Here is a 24,063-nt window from a genome sequence, read left to right as displayed (position 1 = left end):
TATAAAAATAAAATAAAGATGTTGTGTCCACCGAAAACTAAAAAATAAAATAAAATAAAATAATAAAAAAGAAGGATGTCATAGAAAACACACAGTTTTTTTCTGTTTGCAGACCCAAGTTTGATCTTTATAGTACAGTTGGGGAACTATGAGATCTTGTTTTACTGTACTGACCTTCTATCTGCCCATCTGAAAAGTGGATAAAGATTATCAATTTAGTAGGATAAGACTACTGTTTATGGCTTTAGTCACAACTATAAAAATTATTGAAACATAATTTCTAAACATTATTGAAACATTCCTTCTAAACATAGAGGGGTGGGATTATAAAATCTATATCAGTGGTAAAATAAAATGCGTCATTTTAAATAAACTGAAGTAAGGTCTAGTTTGAGGAAGACATTTGGAAAAAAATAACATGGTAAAATATGTAGGATTGTATGATAATTTTGAATTTAAATAATAAAGTCATAAGAATCTATTGCGTAACACATAGAGGTAAAAGTCCATTTTGGGTATTATGCTAGAGTAGTTTGGGGCATGATCCATTTGCTATTGCAGTAAGGAATGAAATAGAAAAATTGTTATTGAAGGCTTGAAGGGGTATTTTTCCTTTATATTAATCTTATTTTAAATGCTTAAAAGTGAATTCAAAATTTGATTAATTCATCCATATAACAATCATGTATGGGTATCTAGGGCCACTGTCTTCTCAACATTTCAACATTCATTTGTGGAGATTCAACATCTGGTTGAATCTCCACAAATGCTGACTCATCATTCCCAGGTGACATAGTTAGACAGAAATGCAGACAATGGTCTGGACCAAAATGGAAGGAATACAATTCCTGTAGCTCTGAACCAAACAATTTTAATTTTCAATTTCTATGGCAAATCCAAATGGGGATGAGAACTGCTTCCAGATGATCATCTGTAGAATCTATAGTAGGTTACCGAAAATTCTCCTGCCAGAATAGCTATCAAGTCATTTCCATTAGTTCCTTGAAAGTGCATTGTTTTGTCTCATAGAACTAGCTTGGCCCTAGATACTCAATACATGATTGTTATATGGATGAATTAATCAAATTTTGAATTAGCTTTTGAGTTAAGCACTTAAAATAAGATTAATATAAAGGAAACAAATAAATTCTACTTATTTCTTCCAAAAGCCCATGTTAGAGGAGGATTTTCCCTATCCTTCATTTTAATAACCTCTCTCATACCCAACCCCTTGCTCTACCCTACCTCACTATCTCTTGTTGAAAGTGCTGCCTTAGAGTTCATGGGGGCTCCTACCACCAAACACCATCCACTTTAGCTACATTGTTAAGTATCTACCTGACCATGTCACTACTGTGCTCTCAACCGTCTGCTGCTGTTAAGAGTTAAAGAGACAGAGTCAAATGCCTGTGGGGATCAGGCAGAAATAACAACGAAGACCCCAACCTTCCCTCTAGTCTTATTTTCCTACCTCCTGTCCTTGGCTCCTACCATTCCCCAAGCATATCAAACCCTTACAGTTGTCCTTTGTATATCCTGTTTACTCTGATTAAAATGCCATTCCACCTGGCAGACACTTAGTCATCCAACTTTAACAGGATGATTAAAGGCCCAATTCAAATATTATCTCCCTGTTAAATGTTCTCTGCTTTCCTAAAGCAAAGTGAGTTTCTCCCTCCTCAGTTCCTGGCCATCTGAATTTATCTGAGTTATTTTGATTGATTTTTTTTCAGGGAAAGTGACTACGTTGCTTGCATCCAAAGATGTTTATGAGGACAACCATTTAGCAAATAATTAGGAGGTTGTCATCAACTGATTAAGACAAAAGGTAATTTTGTAAGTGCTTGAGATAAATACCTAATAAATATCACAAATTAAGAATAATTATTCTTAACATCCCAATTTGAATGTTCAATTAAGCTGGATATGCAGGGGACAATAGTGTCTTGATAACTGCACACTCTCTGGAGGTGGCTCAGAAACAAACTCTGGTGTGCCACTTTCTAATTTTATGATGGTGGTCAGTTTAAGCCCTTGATTTCTCTGGGGCTCCATTTGCTCATATGAAAAATGTGCCTTACAATAATAACTCAGTCTTTATAAGGATTTAATAAGAACAGAACAATTTGTCACATGTAATAAGCTAACCAAAAAATAACGTTATTATTATTATTGCTGTTAAATTGTTTTTAAATGCTTCTCATCTCATCTGACTCTGGGAGTTTTTAGTGGAGAATTTCACTAGACCAGTATTCCATGAACACTGTTTACAAAGAATTGATCAAAGACTATAGTTTTCAACTAAGAGCAATTTTGTCCTCTAGGAGACATGCAGCAATGCCTGGAGACATTTTTGTTCGTCACAAATAGGGAGGAAGATAGTGCTGTGGCTGTCTAGTATGTGATAGCCCAGGGGTCCTGCATTCTACAGTGCACAGGGAAGCCCCCCAGAGCAAGGAACAATGTGGCTATCTATCTGTAGTGATCAAGTTGAGAAATCCTGATCAAAGGAATCAAGCTTCACCTTCTCTTCTAATATGCAACAATTAGTAAACCACAAAAACACACTTGTATAGCACTAAGGATTCTTGTAAATGTTCAATCATTGTTGGAGTAAATTATCATGATTTTCATGTGCATTTAATGAGGACTTGGACTAAATGTAATGTTAAGTATTTTATATCTATGAGCTCGTTTATTTCTAACAGCTTATCATTCACATACTCTTATGTGAAGACAGCAACAGATCGCTAGTATTTGGGTAGCATGTGTGAAGATATGCAAATGTAACAAACATTTCTTTGTATTTTGAATAAAATTACCTATGAAGTTTTATCATATGTAATAAAGTATATAAAATTTATCAAGTAACATATGTATATGTATAGTGGTAAATGTTAAACAAGTGGTGGCTGCAAGTATACAAGGTCACCATTCTGAAACTAACAAATTCATCACTTCAGATGAAAGTGAAATAATACTTTAATCTCTCCCTTCAGTATAAGATGCCAAAGTTCAGTGAAATAAACCCCATATTATTATCCATCTTTTTTTCCTATAAAATAAAATGGATTCTGATCCCTTCATCTTTATATGTGAGATGAAGGGGACATAGTCTGTTCCCAGAGTCAGGACAAAGCCTGGAGATGTTAATTCTGTTTCCGTTAGCTGTGTCACCTTATGAGCTCCTGTTGTCTAAGAGACAACATGGATCCTTGACTATCTTACTTTTAAAGGACAGTTATAAAAGTATTTGTAAGATTGTGAAGAAAATTGTTATGGAAAGCTAAAATATTTTATAAGATATCCTGATAAAGTTCTTCAAGTAAAAAGAGGAAATGGTTGTATGAGCCTCAGGGGAAGTGGGGCTTGGCATCTCCTGAATCCTTTGGGTCCCAGATGTATGATAAATGTCACCCACAGCAGTTCTCAGCATATTCCACTGGACAGGAAAGGTTTAATTCCTAGAACTTGTTTAGCTACTGACAGAAACTCTAGTACTGTGTCTTTACCTCACATTTCAGCAGCAGTAATTTCCCAACCTTGGATAAATTTCACAAATTCAATCACATTTTCTGTATTTAGAATTTATTGAAAGCCAGTGAAATTTTACAAAGATAAAAGTGAGGGCAATGGAATTGTAGTGAGTTGATTCAGAAAGTTCATTTATTCAATTGTTCAGCCAACATTCATTTTAGAATTATTCTAGTCTATGTGTTAGGCATCTGGTCTAAATTATGAAAGAAAAAAAATCTGTTTCTAAAACTTCCAAAGAACATTAATTTTCACTGTGGAAAGGCTATTTGAAAACATTTAGGTGACTTACACTTTGCTTTTCTTTATACTAAGAAGCGAACGAACTACCTTTTTGTGGGGGGGGATGAAAATTGTATCACTGAGTGATGAGCAAGTATAAATGAAGTCAAATCTCCACTTTGACTTCAATTTATTTACCAAGTTTGCAACAGCATTCCCATTTAGATAGAGTTGAGCTAAACAACTAAAATTCTAGTATGAGACGATTTCTGTTTTTGAAGTGTAATTTATACAAAAGCCAGACAATATCACAAAATGAATTTTCCAGTGTACAGTTCCTGATCTTGAAAATCCTAATTGGAACAGAGAGACAGGGAAGGGATGTCAAATCATGAGTGTCTCATCCTGGATCCCCTTTCTATCAAACTTCCAACAACCTACCATCTGCATAACCTAAGTTTTCTATTATGTAAAACGTCATCTATAAAGAGGGAGTCAAAAAGAATAAGGCACATGGCCTTATGAAATGCAACCTTTATTCTTTTTATGCTCTTATTGTAATAGTTATAATAGCTGTTATTTCTGTTTATTTCAACTTCATGCACAGCTGAGATGCCACCAGAATGATGCCTTTAGAAGGTTGCTCAGCAGGCAACAAGTTTAATATTTTTTTTATTTTAAAACTAGATTTTGAATGTCCTATCTTCTACTTTCGTACAATACTTTTATTGCACGCTGTACTTTGATGTTATTTAAAATTTTCTATGAGAGGTAGACCCTAGGTAGACTCCCCTCACACAATCCCCATTTTCAGTCCCCTCCTTTTAGTTGGTCACATGTTCTCTCACTGGTCACATGTCCCAGTTCTGTCTGATGAGCATTCAATTGGAATTAGGTGAGAAGCTTCTGGGAAAGTATTGCCCTCATCTTCTACTTCTGGTCCTGAGTGTATATATATAATCAGCTATGGTTGCAACCTCCAACTTCCAGGGAAAGGCCACGGAAGTGCATATTCATCAGTTCTGATTACCTGGGGTTCCTGTATCTGTGCAAATAGTTGACTGTCTCTCCACTTGTAATGAAGAAAAGTAGTCCTGTTTGCTGAAGCCAGTGAAATTGGATTTTCTGCTACTTGCACAGCCAAAAGAGTTCCTGATTGCTATATTTTTTCAAGTAAATTTTATACAGAACTAGGCTATCTTTAGTTTCTTTTCTTCTACTCCCTCCAACTCTGGAAGTTATAATTACGTCCATTAGAAATTAGTGCAAATTTTTTAATATCAGGGACTTAGAATCTGAGGACAGACAAAAATCATAGTTTTAATGAAAAGCAGAAACTTACTCTTTGAAAACAGTGTTAAGAAAATGAGAAGATAAGTTGAGTAGTAGAAAATGTTTGCAAAATGCCTGATAAAAATTTCATATCCAGAATCTATGAAGAACTCATAGAAGTTAATAATCAGAAAGGAATCATATGACAAACTGGATAAAGTATTTGAATAGGTACATCATCGAGGAAGACACGGGTGGCAAATATAGGAAGATAGTCACCGGAGAAATTCAAATGGTAACTACAATCAGATTCACCTACACACTTATTAGACTGTGTAGGTATTTTTTTTAAACCTACTGATAATATCTAGTGTAGGTGAGAATTTTGAACAAATGAAAGTTTCATACATTGCTGGTAAAAATATGAAATGGTACAGCTACTTGAGAAATCAGAAAAACAATTTTCTATGGAGAAAAATGTACATTTTCTATAAGATTCATTCCTCTACTTGAAGCTTTTCATCTGAGATAAATACAAAAGTTATATTCATACAAAACAAGACGCACACAGAAACTTTATTCATAATTTGTTCAAACTAGAAACAATCCAAATATCCTTCAGTTGTGAACAAATATGCTAATGAAGGCAGGTATGTAAAATGGAATAGTACTTGGCAATAAAAAGGAACAGACAGCTCATGCATACAGCAAAATGAACAAATCTCAAATGCGTGTCGCTGAGTGAAAGAAGCCAGATTCTATGATTTCATTTATATGACACTCTGGGAAGGGTGAAACTATAGGGACTAAAAGCATATCAAATCTATCTCCACCATAATTTAAAGGTGGAAATCGCCTGACAAAAGTTTGCAGTGTGTCAGAAGTGTTCTATATCTTGATAATGGTGCTGATTTTATCCCTGTACATGACTCTGCAATCTCTTAGAACAGTATACTAAAATGGGGAAATATTTCAGTATATAAATTATAATTCAACTGCTTGATTTTTAATAAAGCAGAAAATATTTTTTAAGGGATGGGAAAGCTGCTGGGTGCAGTGGTCACATACCTGTAATCTCAGCAACTTGGGAGGCTGAGGCAGGAAGATTGCAAGTTCAAGGCCAGCCTCAGCAACTTAGTGAGACCCTGTCTCAAAATAAACAATAAAAGGGCTAGGGATGTGGGTCAGTTGTAAAATGCCTTTAGGTTCAATCCCCAGTACCAAACCAATCCAAACCAAAACAAAAGCCAAAGACAGATGGGAAAGCAAGAAGGATTTTTTAAGAGATGAAGGCATTCAGAAATTAAATCATAGTTTTGGAAACTGAAAGTAAGGATTTTGAAACATGAAGATTTTCATATATCTAAGCAAGTATTTAATGTATTAAAAATAACATTAACCCCTACCCCTCAAATTTTATGAATGTGCAAAGCAACAGATATGCTTTAATGGATGGGAGCATCTCTTTTGAATATAGGGTGCTCCAGAGATTTTATTGATAGACTGTTAACTAAAATGTCAATAAAATTACACTTAGGATCAGATAAGCCTTTTTATATCAGTGAATTGGAAATACAAATAAACCTTTCAGCAACTTTGTGAAAAATGAAAATGATATTAGTCCAAATCACCTCAAGACGGAAAAAAGTAGAAAGCCATATATATTCAGAATTAACAGGAGAAACAACGAGAAACAAAGGTCACATGGGAAAATGATATGGTCCAAATCTTAGCACATTATAAAGTGCATTATGGCTTATTATATGTATGGTTTTATTACAAAATAAGTAAGAATGACTTCTTTTAACATAACAGAAACATAAGAATTAAGATTGACATCTGTATCTATCTGTAATTTTTAAATGGATTACACAAGTTGAATAAAAAAATTATTCAGTGTGTTATCTAACTTTAAAGTTAATAACTTTTCAATATTAAAAATAAAGATTATAACTCTCATATTATTTTATAATTATATGGCACCTGAGCAGTTGGACCACATTCACAATACTGTGCCATGATATATTTAACATAATTTAATAAAAATACTGCAGGTTTTCTGAAAGCAGATTTTAGGCCAGGGGAGGTATCTAAAATGAATTTGTAGTCATTTATGGCTTTAAATTTAATTGCATTCAGCGGAATGAAGTCTATGTCTACGAATCAAGCACTCTGATGTGAATATGCATAGTATACTTGATACGACTAGAATAAAATAGAAATACAGCTTGAATCGCCAAAAACTTATTTTAGGATGTTTTGTAGAAATTATTTCAGATCAACTGGAAAATTATTTCATCTACAGGAAGTGATATTCCCAAAAGTATCTAATTTTTGTTTTGAGTTTCTTATCATATTTTGAACAAAAAATGGCAGCTCCTGTAAATTTTATTCAAGCTATAGCTGCCAATTTATCTTTCATGTGTATTTTCATGTTTTGCAACTGTGGAAAACATGTGCAAAATCCCAGTATTAGATTTCCTACAAACTAAAGAGTTTAGGATATGAAATTCAATGTTTGCGAAATAAAATTAAGTTAAATTAAATGGCACACACTGTTTACAAATCATTTCTACTAGAGTGGGCCCGTCAAAACTCAAATCAATTCAGAAAAAAATCCAAGAAAGATAAAATTCCAGAGTAACTTCTTTCTGTACTTCTCTCTTTAATCATCCCTTTTAATGAAACATGCCTTTCATTGGACAGAAAAAAAATACTGAGAGATATAAATAAGCAAAGGCTATCTCTATTAGGTTGAATGACTTAAAGAGAGGATTCGGCCATTAAGGAAGATGTCTGATGGTATCACTGGTAAAATCAACATGGCTACTAACATTTCTTCCAGGAATGGGCCAAGAACTTGGAGAGGAAACATTCCCCCCACTTGGTTCTGTGATAACTGAGCCACATGAAACTAGGAAGAAGACAAATGGACTCTTCAATTTTTAATCATAATGGGCATGAAGGACTTTCTTTTAGGCAATTAGCTTCATTATATCATTACCATTTTAAACTATGCTAATGCAGTGGCTAATGCCTTTGACTGTCCAGTGTTATACACAGCCCTTGCTTTCAGCACCGAAGAGGAAACCTCAGCGCACATACTTTGATACCACTAGTGTATTCAAGAAATGAAATCAGCCTTGCTATAGAGTCTCCTTCCATTGTGTCCTGCCAGGATGCATCTAACAACCAAGTCATCAATAGGATGGCATTACTTATAATTAAAAACAAAAAGGGAAGCACTGAATTCAAAGGTTAAAATTGAAAGTGATGCTGTGGGACTAAAAATTTCCTATCCTTCCTCACACAATAGCCTCTGTACACCTGCTTATTCACTGCCCCGGTGGGGTGATTGGTCAGCACCTGGAGGACCGTATTAGGTAAAGGCTATTAACTGTATTAGGTTCTGGTAGGGTCTCTCTTTGGTTAGCAGCTATGAGGTGCACCATCTTCTCTTTCCATAGCCATGTCTTGAATAGGGGTTGCCTATTTGGGGCAGATGTAGCAAGTGCTCTTGCTTTTACATTCTATTTTCTTAGGCCAAACCAGATGCCTTAGGTTCAGAATAAAGGAAAAGACAGGGATCACTTTGATGTGTGGGCCCAAGCTCCATTCTCCAATCTGTGTTTTACCAGAAAGAGTTGAAGCAGAGAGGATTTGGGTGTTTTCATGCTGATTAAGTGATGCTTTTTCCTCATTGGTTTGTGGTGCTTTCATCTTGCCTCACGGGTCAGTAGGGCCTGAGCAGGAAGGATGGAATGCAAAAGAGGAGTTGAGCATGTCTGGAGTCCTGCCTATGATACCATCTTAATCACTCTGAAACCACAAGTCTACTTCTTACAGCCCACACGTATATATCCAAGCTCAGCGATGTGACTCAGAAGATGTCGTGCTGCAAAGAGACGCGTGCCATTTATGATTTGCCTTAAAGGACATTAACTAAAAGATAGCTGAAGAAAAACTGAATTGAACGGTCCCCGCTTTGTGACCAGTCTCATGTGCTAAAGTGAATCAATGTGAAAAATGGTATTACTAGATTAAAAGAAAATATAGTCTCAAATTGCAAGTGTTCTCCAGTGCTTGGATTTAGAAGTAGATGAGGATACATTTTGAACAAAGTGATGCCACTTGGATATCTAACAACTTGCCTACTCAAGTTATAAAATAATTTTTTTTTGTTTTCTAAAATGCCACTTTCAGATGAAGTCCAATAAGAAGGGCACATTAAGAAATATTTATAGCAGCATTCTACCTCTTAAAGGATGTGGAAGAGAATAGGGACCCTCAAAAATGGTGTTCTTAAATCACTTGACAAAAATGACTCCATGCCCCATTGTGCCTGACAGTCAATGGCATGTCCTTCAATTTTGGTTTGGTGGGGACTCAGCAGGGAAGCCTCAGGACTACAGGTGTAATATAGAACACAGCCCTCAAAACCTCTGCCCATTTTGAAATTTCTGGAAGTTATTTATATTACTTGTTTTAAGTGAATTAAAGTGACTATGCCACATAATTTTCTAAAGGGAACAGAAAATACTTTGTTCAGTTTTATGGTTTCACCACTAATTATTCTGCTTTTATATAACAGAATAATTAGTGGTGAAACCATAAAACTGAAGAATGACTCTAATTTTTAAAAGCTGGGCAATTAACCTTTAATTCCACTACTTATTTTTATAATTGGTTTATATTTCCAATGGGTTCTTAAAGCATATAACTTTCATAAGGTAGTGCATATTAATTTGTACAAATAACTTTGAGAAAAAAAAATGAGACCACAAGCAACAGAGCATTTCCACAGGGTCCATGTGGCAAGTGGCCAAGCTACCAGGAAGAAATCTTTTTCCTGTAGTTGTCCAGAAAGAATTCCCTTAAGGCAGCTATTCCCTGCCCTGCTCTTGTTATACAGCCAGAGTGCCCTGTGACAGGATATGCTTGAGCAAAATTTTGGGAAGATGTCATTTCCAATTAGTATAGCACTATTCAATGTGACTAGATTATCTCTGTTTATTTGGGGTTAGATTCAAACAGGATTTGCCTCGGTTCAGCCTCTTTTTTTTTTTTTTTAACTGATTGGATTAAGATGACATGAAATCTCATGAAGGACCCCAGTTGACTCAGCAGTTTTGAAATTAACCAGTGTACATAAAAGTTTGCAAGGGTTGTATGATCAGTTTCTGCTTATAATAGAGCTTCATCAGGAAAATGAATCAATCATTTTGGAATCATTAGGTATATGTTGTCATTGTCCAAGAAGTCATATCAGCTGTTTAAGTAACTGCTGAAAAAAATTCAACTCAGTTACTAAAGACCAACCTAATTATTCAATTGGTTGAATTAAAATTATTATAGCTAAATAAGAAGGTTGCCAGATGCAGCAATAAAAATACAGGATAGATAACAAGGAATCGATTTCTAGTTCAAATATGTCCCATATAACATTCAAGATATTAATACTTCATAGCTAATAATTCTTCATAAAGGTTGAAAAGGAGATTATTAGAGTTTGGCAAGACATGCTAACAATGCAATCAAGAAGTAAATTGAATAGGATTTGGTGGTGGTTGGTCCTTGGCAAGAGAAGAGAGGGGGGTCCAGTTTGATGATGGCAAAAAAGGTGAGATAATGGTAATGAATTTGATTTTGGACAATGTCATTTGAGTTCTGATCTTTGAGAGATGTTCAGCAACAGATGAATCTGTAGGTCTGATACTCAGAGAAAAAAATCAAGCTCTAAGATATAATTTGTGAGTCATCTCTTTAGTTGGCTTACAAAATCCTTTGTGTCAATGGAATCATTTCAGAGAAATTTAGACTTGAGAAGTTGCAATTGTGAGGGGCTCTAACATTTCCTTATATAACTTATAATGCTACTGTTAGTCTTGATGGAACACATTAACCCAAGGCATCTTTTTTTTTTTTTAATTTAACTAACTCACATGTAGTGTCTTTTTTTCTAAGTTAATTATATCCAGGAGAAAGGGAATAAAAGAAATATACTTTTAAGAGTGATTTTAAAGTACAAATAGTTCATATGCTATAGAAACTTTGTATAATGTAGAACTACACAAGCAAGAAATTAAAGTCATTTATAATTCCCTACACCAAGGGACAGTCACTGTTAATACATCTTGGTATTCATTCCTAGAGTATTTATTGATTTTCAAAAATAAATATTGTTAGTCACTATATACTTTTATAATCTATTTTTTTGTTTTGTTTACTTTTTGTGTGATCTTGGAAATTGTGACAGCTCAGCATATATTAATATTCATTCCACTTTTAAAGCTTCATATTATTTCAGTTTCAATGCATCATAATTCATTTAACTGGTCCTCTAAGGAGGGGCCATTTTGTGTTCTAATAACCTGTACTGCAACACAAATAACTTTGGATTATCATCTCTTTATAACAAGTTCTTTGAAGTGGAATACTGAGTAAAAAGCTTATGCATTTCCAATGTTGCACAGCTACTGATATATTGCCCCTTTGGTAGGGGTTTGGCAAACTCCAGCCAACTGACCAAATCTATTACAGTGCATACAGTGATTAAAATGGAAAGAGATGGGTCAAAAAGCAAATCACAACCCCCTAGGAGAGATAATTTATGGCCATATGTTCATCACGGGTGAATGAATAAACTAATTGTAGTATATCTCTATAATCAACTTCTACATAACAATCAAAAAAGAATGGATTATTAATTCATGCTACAATATGGATGGTGTTAATTATTTGGAGTAAAAGAAAGCAAATAAAAAATTTTAATTTTAGATATATTTTAAAGTTAACAGGAAATTTTTTAAAAAATATAATGCTGGATTCACTGTTAGTTGTATACTATTTTACCTACTGCCCCTGGTATAGGAAGAAAATGGAACAGTGGCACAATTCACCACTAATAATGTTGCTGCCTAGATTATAAGAGGTTTAGAATCATATCTAATACAAAATAAGGTATACTATTTCAGAGAATTCATCAATGAAAAAATGGATGTGAGACGTGTACTCAAATTATAAAACAAAGTCTCTCCTGACTCATAGTCCACATTAATGTCAACCACTCACCAGATTTTCCCTTTAGGAAAGTAATGATGAGAATAGTGCCTCCAACAACATAATCACCATTTTGAATTAATGGTCCAGCATCTGTTCTGTCCTGATGGGATTTGCTTTCCCATCCTGAAAAGGAAGTCTACAAGTCCTCATCCATTCAGGCTTGTAAATGGACTACTTCAATCTCCTAGTAATGTTGGCAGGAATCAAATGCTTCAGAACCCAGAGCAAATGGATAAACTTTAAATCTCTTTGGATTTGGATGAACTAATTTGCATATTCTTCACAAATGTCATACATTGTTTATTCTTAGAAAAAAAGCAGATTAGGATGTTTTGTTCTGGAGTCCAGAGGGACATCTTAGAGTTCCTGTATGATTTCTCCAGAGTGAATCCTGTAGAGGGAGGTGGCATCCTTCCTTCCTTCAATGCCATGAATAGAGAGCTGATGCTTCCAAACTTCACCCTGTCACTGATCCTCCTGATAACCATCAGTAGTTCATTTCCTACATCACACTCTTCTCTGCCACCTCCTTAGTAGCCCTTTGAGTGTGGGAATGAAGTTTGAAGATGCTGTCATGATGCCTTGAGTTTCTGAGGAATGTCCTCTTCACCAGCTAACCTTGAGAAAACTATGTCTCTTCATGGCTTGAAAACTGGTTCAGGCACTCAGACTCATAGAATAACTTGTGCATCTGTGTTTCCACACTCTTTCTCAATCCCAATGTTTTTCTGTCTTGACCAGCTACAACTTTTTGAACATATGCAACTTGCCTCTTCAGGATCCATGAAACTGCTGAGCCTTTTCTTGTGATGAGAGGTAGCTTGCTTTGTGGGGTCTCATGTGGTGACCCTAGTGGTCAAGGGGCTAAGCCCTCTAGGTCTACTTTACAGAAACTGGTCAGAATCTGATTGGGTTTCTTGTACAGCACATTGGTTCCTGCCTCTTATTCTTGTTGCTGGTACTGTAGGATAGTTCAGCAATTTCAGTCACCCTTCCCAGCTGGGTGTCCTTCTGAAGTGCCCCTCTTAGCACTGGTAATTCCAAACAGGCAAGGAAACCTATCTAGTAAACTCGCCAGGACTGTTGAGTGCAGGAGTGACAAAAGTTGGGCCCACGTTTGATAGTGATGAGGTTATAAAGGGAGGTACCAGAAGAGCTCTGCTTACAATTGCCCATTACTTGGGCTGCTAGCTGCTCTTGGCAGCACAGAGGGCAAAAAGTCAAGCAATTCTTTTGGTAAGAAAGTAGGCATGACTCCAAGGTGCCTGTTAGTTCCCAGAGAGGGCAGTGCTGTGGGGAGCCTGTGAGGCAGGTATCCAAGAGTTGTTTCTGAATTCATTGAGATTGTGTATATAATCTGATTTTTCTCCATGAATTTAATACTCTTGACATTGTTTAAAGGTGCCATCATTCTTAATCTTTTAAATATACAAGAGCATAATTATGAAAAGATGATTGAAAAATGAATGACATTCTATCATACACTGCTATTTGTGCCCCCCTCCCCTTCATAGGTTGAAATTCAATCACCAATTTGACGATATTAGGACCATTTAAAGACTTCTTAGATAATATTTATGAGACTTTCAAAATAGATCTCAAAATAGAGACTTTGTCCTTTACCAAGGGAGTTACCGGCTAGCTGAGGTTGTCATGGACTCATCTATGACCAAGTCCTTCAGCTTATACTAACCTTACTATGAGTGAGGCACAATTTGGTGACCTGTGAAACCTACAAAAGTATATTTGTCTGGCTCCAGAGGCTGAGGCAGGAGGATCTTGAGTTCAAAAATGGCGAGGTGCTAAGCAACTCAGTAAGACCCTGTCTCTAAATAAAATACAAAATAGGGCTGGGGATGTGGCTCAGTAGTTGAGTGCTCCAGAGTTCAATCCCTGGTACCCACCCCACTCCTCAAAAGTATATTTGTCATATTTTACAATTTTCAGGTACCCAAGAGATTATGAATTGTGATCTTTTATGTGATGCCACTGTAAACCTAAGCCTGATCTCTCTTCTCAAATCATTTATATTGAAAATGAGGACAACATTGATTCTGTGACTCACTGTGATGACCTCCAAAGTCTTTGCAGATGCTGAATTAAAAGAAACTGAACCATCATTTCAGAAAAAATACAGGGTTAGGTCCTTGTAAGCCTCTGGTCATAACATTTTCACTGAGGCATCAATTCCTAAACTTGTTTTGCCTGTGTTTTTGCTTTCTATTTAACACATATCAGGGATTCACTGTCACTGAACTAACGGCCACCTGCACCCTAATGCATGCTGGAGTAATGCTTATTTGACACATATATTTTCTCTTTAGTACACATTACAGACTTTTTGTGCTTAAGAACACTGACAGCAGTTCAGCAAGGATCGTTTTAAACAGCAAAAATTCACCAACAAAAAGCATGAGAATGTGACCAGCAGGGTACAGGAGATGGCAAGAAGTTCACTTGTTAATGGTTGGAGAGTTGAAACAAGAAGGCAGAGCATTGCTTGTTCATCTTCAGCTGAGAACTGCAGTGTGTGTGTGTTGGGTGGTTCAGAATCTTCTACAGCAAAAGCAGCTACAGAATGAAGAATTCCAGATTGCTTTTGCCATTCCTTATATCATCCCGACTCATCACTACTAAAACATGAAGGCTACACTTTTCACAGAAAGGAGTTTTCTGTGAGGAAAAATCACATCTTTTCTCTCATGATCTGTTACGTTCAATTTATGGTGCATTCACCATGCTAGTATCTGTATAATTAATCTCATAAGACGGATAGTAGATCTATAAAACAATCTCTAGGGCCTGATTTGTAACCAAAGATGACCTCCAGCTCTTCAACATATGCACAAAAAGAAAGAGAGAGAAAAGAAAGTGGGTCTTTAAGGATGTTTCCTTACAGCTCACTTTTAGTTCAAGCTCATTAATTCAAGGGTTACATAGACACTCACAAATAATGAATATTGTTCTTCATTTTCCTATACATTAAAATATGTAATTGAGGTAGAGCAAGTAAACAAGCATAAAGTAACAATATAATTTTTGTTTGTTTTTTAATGAATGTAGACCCTTGAAACTTTCCAGGGTTTGTTCTACAAAAAGGCAGTCAATGTTTCCTTCCAAAGCAGGCACATAATTACCTGCCAAATGTGTGAAGGTGGCATAAACTACCCAGCTGATGCCAATCACAGACTGTATTTGTCTTGCTTAAATCACCTGGATTTCCCAGGCTCCTTGACCTTCTATTCTAAGGAGCTGTTTAATTATATGTCCTAGAGAGTGTCATGGCTCAGTCATCCAAGAAAGAAGTCTCATGATAACCCTCCTGGTGGTAAATAGGTTTTGAAAAAGAGTATTTTGATGTTGTCCATTTGGTGTGGCATTGACAGAATCCTCTTAACAGAGGCAAGTAAATTTAAAACGTTATTTTTTTTGTGACTTAGCAATGGATATAACATACATCTCTGGTCCTCACTTGTTCCTCCCCTATCCAGTGGGTTATGATGCTTAAGAATGGGGTAAGAACATCTCTTTTGTATATTATATGGAAATTCTTTTTTCAAAGAGCTAACTGGTAAAAGGCTTGTTTTCTGAATAATAATAATTCTTTTTTTTTTCTTTTTGTAGTGCTGGTTAATGAATGAGGTCCTTATGCATGCTAGGGAGACTCTATTACTGAGCTATACCCTCATCCCTAAAATGTTCTTTGGAGGAAAGGGAGGCAGCAAACATTCACTTTTACCTGAAAGTGTATCCAGAATTTTACTTTTGCTAAAACTTCAGCTGAATTTTGCAGATGTTTAATTAAAAAATAAATAAAATTAAAAAATCTCTGAAAACATTATTTACACAGATCTTCTTCCATGATTTCCATCTATTCTATGTGCGTTTCAAAAGACAAAGTCACATTCATAAGTTTAAGGGCATAATGCTTGTAGCAACTGTATTTATTTCTGTGTTGAAACTGAATCAGCTGGGCTTGACACAAGGTTCAAGACGACATGGCCAATCAATTCTAAAAGTCAATTTGCAAAGCTTGACCCCAGTGCTCTAATTATCTCCACTCCACTTGGGGCCTGTATGAGATTTTGTGGAAGTTGTTTCCGTATCAAGACCAGAAAAAGTAAAAAAAAAAAAAAGAAAAAGAAAAAGAAAAGCAATGAACCATTTTATTGCTTGACATAGAACACAATAAAAATGATGTGGAAAAATAATAGCTGTTTACATTTGCCATGTTAGGATGAAGGCATTTGAAATTTTTGTTTTGAAAAATGATTTTTTTTTCATTTGCCAGGAAGTAGGCATGTATTTTCATTAGGGACATTGTTGGAAAATCCCCACAAAGAAAAACATCTGCATCATTATCACTACTGTCAGAAAAATTCCCTGGCATGCAAAGCAGAGAATGTGCCTGTCTTAGGCAGCAGAGATGCTAACTCATTAAAAAGCCCAGACCTGAAAATGAACCAAACTTCATTTAACTTTGGGAAGTGATATGCCAGGTTTAATTATAGTATGGAAGAAGAAAGGCACCAAAAAGCAACATTTTCTATGTGAAAAAAATTTCATAAGACATTTTCTCTCTGAAAGAAAAAGTAGGCCAGTTTTATCAATGTGAGAAGATTTGAATCTGAATGTATTATTAACCTGCCTTTGGGGATGACAAAAATCTGTCTTTGTATTTCCACATCCTTCAAATTAAATCATAGGAAAACCTAAGTTCCTTTGCGAAAGGGGGAGGGGAATCGCAGAAAGTTTTAATTATCCTGAAGTGCTTCATTAGTACCTACCCTCAATCGATAAATGCTATCAATTCAGATGAATCCACATATTCTCTCAGACACTGATTATTCTTGTCACATTTCCCATTCATTTTTATCATAATTGTCAGCATAACAGTATTAATGGAAAAACAACCTTCAGATTCTATACCCGTTTCAAAAGTATGCAGTTTCCTCTTAATGTTCTTACTGCCTACCTAAATACATACTTTTAAATGTCTTTTTTCAAAAAAAAACAACACAAGATTTGCTAGTCATATTTCCTATCTCTGGTGTATATTATATATTGTAAAATCAAAGAAATCTTATGTTGATATGATCTATGTAATGCAAAGCTCATTAATATGTCAGTTTCCCTGGTTTGTTTTTCAAACTGAGTGGCCTATCCTGATGTCTGATGAGTCTAGGGATGCCTATTGATGTCGTAGCTATTCAGTTTTTATATTTTATAATCTTCCATGAAGATGAAGTAGAAAATCGAGGACTGAGCCCAATAACTGAGCAGTGAAGACCAACAATAACTAAGAGCTATTAAGAAGACCTTTACAGAAACTGAAGGTTTTCACTAACATCTGTCAGATTTGTATGATGTTTGTAGTGTGGTCTAAAATATGGCTTTTGGGGACCGAAATACCCATTCTTGGATGCACAGTGGTGCTGAGATCCTTAAAAAAAAATCCTGAATCCTGTGCATATGGGGAATGAAAGCATGAAGTGGGATAGGTAGCTGTGCTTCGAATCTAGGATAAGGGAAAAGACTTAGGAGCTATTGCTGTGTGAACTTTTCTGTAGAGGTAAATGATGACAACTCTCCCTCTTCAAAATAAGAAGGAATACAGCCTTCCAGAGAAGAAGAAATGATTTCTTCTGGAAATTGGTTGAGTCACAGAATTGATGACAAGATTCACTGTGATGTATCAGGTTTGTTGCCTGTGTCACTCCATGTGGAGTGTAAGTCACTTTGGACCCTTTCTTAGATGGTTTTCTAAATAATAATTTAGACTAGAAAGGAGATGAAATGTTAGAGGGCTCATAGGAGCCACTAGTAGCTGAAAAAAAAGAGGACTGAGGTGTGTGTGTGTGTGTGTGTGTGTGTGTATGTTGTGAGGGGATTGGAACAAATGACAAGAATAACTCATCTTCCTTTCATGAAATTAGATATAATAAAAGTCAGTATTTATTTCTATTATGCAGACACATTCATCAAAGACCAAATTTAATAAACATGGAAGGAGTTTCTCACTTTTCATTATTTTACATAAATTAAACTCAGGTTATTTAATAGATACAAAACTTTATAAGAGGAAATAATCAGTGAGTCAACTCTAGCAAGAGTAATAGGTCCTTGATTGCATTTGAATATGGTTCTATTTGATTGCTATGTTACTGATTTAGGGTTCCTTTCAAAAATGATTAAAGCATATTTCTGACTATTATTCTCTTCTTAATATCGTTTCTGTGTTATTATTCTGTATAGCTACTCACACAATGTTTTTAATTTCTTTCCCTTTTTTTTGTTTGCATGTTATTGTTTCAGTTAGGAAGAATTCAGATAGAAATGAAAGTTGTAATTCAAAATGGCTCAAACCAGATGGTTCCCAAATGTTGCTACATAATGGAATCACCTGGGGAGCCTTAAAATTCAGGGACATCTGGCTCCCACCCTTACAGTTGCAGTGGGGTTAGGACTGGGGATCAAAGTTTTTAAAGGCACTTTGTGTATTCTCAAGTACATCAAAATGTAAGAACCATTTGTTCAAATGCTGAAAAATGCTAGTAACAAGAAAGTTCAAGGTAAAGTGAATCTAGACAATTAGTTTAAACCTCCATCTCTTGCCATCAAGGTCCCAGGTATTTACTCCAGTGGAATTCTTGTAACATCAACTTTGTCTTTTGGTACTGATTCTTATAGTTACCCCCAAACCTGGCCCAGTTCTATAAACAACATTCCAGTGGGAAGGAGGGTATTACATCTTCCCATGTCTCTTTTAATAATTGTGATATTCTCAGAAACTCACCCTTGAACCCCCATCTATGCCATTCTTGGCCTTTCATTCAGGATTGAATCTCACCACACCAATCTCATCACTAATAAGGGGAATGAGACCATGACCCCTGCCTTGGGGTAAGTCAATCATATTTACCTTCCTTGATGAGCACAGGTTGGCCCTTCTTTGAGTCATACTGATATAGAGTTGAGAGGTGGGCAGTAGTCACCTGATTGAAATCATGTTACTGCCAGCTACAGAGAAGACGGGGAGACTCAGTAGGAAACCTGGCATATTTGCTCTATTTTTTTTTTTTACTATATTCTACCTTATAGCTTGATGACTCCTTGGATAGGTCTCCTCCTTATGCAAGACTTTTGTGAATTTTCTTCTTCTACTCCTCTCTGTATGTGAGCACTGCACTCCATAGTAAGGGAAAATCATCAAGATCTCAGAGGATTATCAACTGGAAACAACCCCATTCCCAAAAGAGTGCTTTGATCTCTGGTATGGTCTTATAGTAAACTTCAATTGCTGACTTTTTTTTTTTCATCTTTAAAAAATATGTATTGTGTAAGAGCTCAATGTCACTAAACATCAATTCTTTTCCATTTACACTTTGGTAGGGTTTGCAACCAATCCCTTCATACCTAGAAATGTGTAGAAAACCATTCTGATGCACATGTTTGATGCTGCCAGTTTAGCAGATTAGTATTTCAGTTTCCATTTAATGTCAGGTTTATAGTCCAGATGAAAATATTTATCTCTGAAGTGTTACTGCACTGACAACAGAGCAAAGGGAAGGCTGGAAACAGCTGTTTTCGGTTTCTTATAGTGAAATAATGGATGGTTAGCAACTTGACTGAAATTTGGTACCATTGCTTCTCTCTGATAATGCCTAAGTTGCCTCCCACAACAGAGTAATAGTAATTATGAGAGGCCATCTGCCTCGTGCCAAGGTAATTATCCACAGAGTTCTTCCAACATGTCAGTGTTTGCAGACCCACGGATATGGAGACATCTGTCCTGCTGGTAAGAGATGAAAGAAACTCCAGGAGATGCATGTGTTATTTGTCTTTCACTATAATTTAGGTCAAAGTTCTTAGGAACTAATTAATTTACTAGACCAGTGGCTAGTATCTCATTTAAATGTCCCACACCAGATAGATCAAAGATGCTTCTGTCCCAACTGTGTAGTGGAGCTGAATTGCCTGGCTTTAATTAACTAAATGAGGATATATAACCTATTGGATAAAACCTCTGGAGGCCAGAACTTGCCTCAGGGCTGGTTTCAAGAGGAGCTACTGTCAGACATGATTACTATCAAATATCAGGACAGGCTCACCCTTGGGGAAATCCTAGAGCAGAGACCATTCTCTATGTCAAAAGCCAGACCCATTGCATCTCAACGGCTCCATCCAGACACTTAAGAAGGGTGGATAAGAATGTAATACCCACTCTAAAAGATGACACAATTGTCATCAAGAAGCTGGAAGGTAAAGCAGAAGGTAAAGTTAAGGTGGTAGGAGTTTGGTCAAGTGGTGAAAAAATACAAGCAGGTTGCCATATAAATTAAAGTATCTCAATCTATTTTTTTTAAAAGGCATGTAGTTCATGAGACAAATGAGCAGAATCTTCCAGAGCTCCAGAAAAATCTTCGTGGGGTCTCACTTGGACAGTTTATAAAGCATACGTTTTCTAGTCACACATAAACACAGCATTTCAATCTGACTTGGGGGATTCTGAGTTGGCAGGAGATTGAGGGCATCTGGCTGTGTTCTGTTCCTTTCAACCAATTGCAAGTGCTTAGTTGGACTGCTTAGTTGGATGTGGTAGATCTATTTTCAGGCAGAAAGCATGGAACCACATCCAAGTACCATGGAAGAAATTTGGTAAAGATTTTTGGACAGAAAACCATGGCTACTGGTACATTCTGATCTTTTTTTTTTTTTTTTTAAATCAGATCCCAGGAGTCCTTAGAATAAGCATATCTTAAATTTTAAAAACTGTTGGGTATCATTTTTCTGGTTAATGTCTATTTTTAAAGATTGTAAGAAGTAGATGGCCACACATTATATATGTATTATCAGAAATTTAAATGACTATATAGTTACTAAGAGTATAACTCAACTAAATTATGCCTAAGGTGTTATATATACACATATAAATTTATCTATATACATGTATTTTTTTGTTTGGCAAATTGTCTTTATTTTAGGCCAACAGAAGGTTATACCTGAATCCTCCCAGCTCCATCCTGTCAAGTAATTGAGTAAGTTACCTTAACAATGTTGCATATAAATCAATCACACAAAATACCAAATTATGGAATTGGATATTTCCAGTAGGTATTTAACATGGATGTTGGAATTCATGGGAAGAAAGGTAACCAGGTGCTTGGAAGGAATAGAGACTATACCTTACGAGGAAAATTAAGAAGCTAAGGCAATATTTAACTTAGGGAGAAGAAAGTTGCTTATTGCAAGTCTATGAGAATTTCTCCTAATTCCTAATAGATTTCAGTCAGGTCTATCTAGGATCTTGAGATTTTTGAAACACATTTCCCATTTCCTTCCCAAAAGGTATTTATTTCCCTTTTGCGATAAATGTACAAAATGAAAAAGAATATCTTAAGGAAAATCCAGTCCTATACTGAGCAAACTTGAGTCGTCTGTGCATATTTGAAAAAGCTGGTCCTTCTTGGACGTACTGCCATCTGCCAGAAGATTCTCACAATAATTTTTCAAATATGGGATAGCTAAAACAAACAAACAAATAACAACAACAACAAAACCTAAATACGTCCCCGGAAGTGTGCAGTGAATGCTCTTACTTGGTACCGTTGAGGAGTGTAAGAGATGTTATCCATGTAAGTATACCCTCTCCTTCAATAAGAAGAAAGGTGAGGCATTGCCAGTCCACATGAACGGAACTGCTGCTACACAAAGACTGGGCAAGTCATATGCAGAGGGTGGAGAAAAAGCAACTGCTGTGAAATGAACAGAAATGTGCTGCATAGCATGCAGAGAGGACTGGAAAAAAATTCCCAAGGTGCACTACCCTACGGTCATCACCACCAACCCAATTCTGTATTTGGTACCGTCATCTAAATCATCTATGGATTTGGGGGTCACCACAGAAGAAGACAAAGTATCTTGTAACTGCAAAGTACAAACAGGAGGAAACTTATGGAGCCAAGACTATACCCACTGTGCATCATTGCTGAGTCATGGGTATCATAAAGCTCCTGCAAATTGAAAGTTAGTATTTCTTTGCATAGGGAAAAATATTCTTATTGCACTATCCTAGGCATATCCACATTCATAAATTTAGGTTCCCGGTTTACCTTTGAACATGAAAACTACTAGAGTGATATGTCTATGGGACTTTAACAGCAAAATTCCCTCCTTTTGTCTATGAGGGAGGTTCCTTCACATGGAGATGATCTAAGCCAGATGGTCATAAAACTAGTAACTGCTACATTTATGAAGAAACCACTATCACAGAAAAAATGAGGAAATCTCAGCTAGAGGATGGTGGCAGACATGCAAGTATCCCTGTTAGTGGCTTTTCCTTTTTCAGCCAGATCAGAGCTTGAAGGTGGTGGGAAGAGGGAAGGCAAAAGAGAAAAAATGATAAGTCATTTTGTTTTCAAAGGCCAGGTCAAAGGGGAGGTAATAGAGTGGGGAACCGGAAATATCCCTGGAGTTAGCACACAAAGTAATAAATTTACTCACTAAATAACTTATTACATTAAAACCAAATTTAATCCATGTAAAGGTATATTTGTATTAAAAAGGTATATTGAATTATCCTAAATGACCTTTAAAACATTATTACTGTATTAGGAAAGCAAGCCAACAAGTTTAATTATAACTACTTTCAAATCTAATTAATTAGTTTATATATATATATATATATATATATATATATATATATATATACATACATATATATATATCTTTATTTATTTTTATGTGGTGCTGAGGATTGAACCTAGAGTGATATGTCTATGAGGGAGGTTCATGTCACATGTGCTAGGCAAAAGCTCTACCACTGAGCCCTAGCCCCAGCTCCAGCCCCTAATTAATTAGTTTCATATAATCTAGCCATTGCATATTTAAGTTGCCAATATGATCACCAATACAAAACACATAGAAATATATATAATTCAATAAACATGTTTTTAACCCTTATAAATATTGCTTTAAAGGAAGTCAATAGTTATAAACATCTCAACATTTGGCCTTGAATAAACAAAATAACCAGCTAGATGGTTAACTTATGAATATTTCACCTGTAAATTCATGTTTAATTAAATATTCATTATAAAGCAAATTTCAAAATTAAATGTAAACTTGTGATCTTATAAGGAGGAGAGGGCAGGCTGCTGGTTCAGTAGCACTTTTGCCCTCATAAAGAAAGCAGGATGGGCTGCTTAGTCGGTGGGCCTTGTGCCCTTAAAAGGAGAGTGGGGCATGCTGCTGATTCACTGTGTCTTGTATCCACTAATGATTATCGTCTCTCCTATCTAATTGATTTTTCGCATGAAATATTTGAATTCCATCCCTTTCATTTTAGGCATGTCTTACAGTTATATCTGTGCAGTTCCCCTGAGCATTCCCTTTAACATGAGCTGGAGAAACAACTCTGGTGTGAACCCATAGCAGCATGGCTTCAGTACCAGAAAATGCTGTTCTTGTACATCTCTACCCGTCCCCTCAGTTACTGATGTCACAATATAATGTTTGTGTATAAGATGCTATACACAACATCCCAATGTGATGTATGCATTGTGTATAGGACTATATGGAGAAATTATGATGAAACTTTAAGTCTCCTTCTTATCCCCACAGGTGATAATACTGTGCTCTAGGGTGTCTTAGGGAACAGAGCATTTTGTTGAAGTATCACCATGTGAGTGAAGTGCTACGATCCTTTTGATATCAGTTATTCCAAGTTAGAAGAAAAAGGAATTGAATACCTTGAGTGTAGATAATGTTGGGGTCTTTCAAAACAAAAAGTTATTACAGATTTTGAGGCTGAAAATGAAAAGTACATTGAAGTTCCATACAAATATTAATTTCTAAACAATAAATATCAATCTCCACAACCTACTGAAGCAAAAATGCCTGGAGTCCTTCCTTATTCCTATTCTGCAAATGGAAACAGTTCTGGAGGCCATAAAAAGAGATGATCCCTGGGAG

The 24,063-nt window shown here is 35.9% G+C and overlaps 1 protein-coding gene across 2 annotated transcripts in view; it reads right to left on the bottom strand.

Moving 5' to 3' along the window:
• Window positions 1-24,063, bottom strand: part of Lin7a (lin-7 homolog A, crumbs cell polarity complex component) — a 133,583-nt gene that overhangs the window by 43,893 nt on the left and 65,627 nt on the right. The gene's annotated exons all lie outside the window — the stretch shown is intronic.

This window comes from Marmota marmota, unplaced genomic scaffold (assembly GCF_001458135.2).
Source record: "Marmota marmota marmota unplaced genomic scaffold, marMar, whole genome shotgun sequence".
Taxonomy (NCBI): domain Eukaryota; kingdom Metazoa; phylum Chordata; class Mammalia; order Rodentia; family Sciuridae; genus Marmota; species Marmota marmota.
This window is presented reverse-complemented; position numbering and strand designations above follow the sequence as displayed.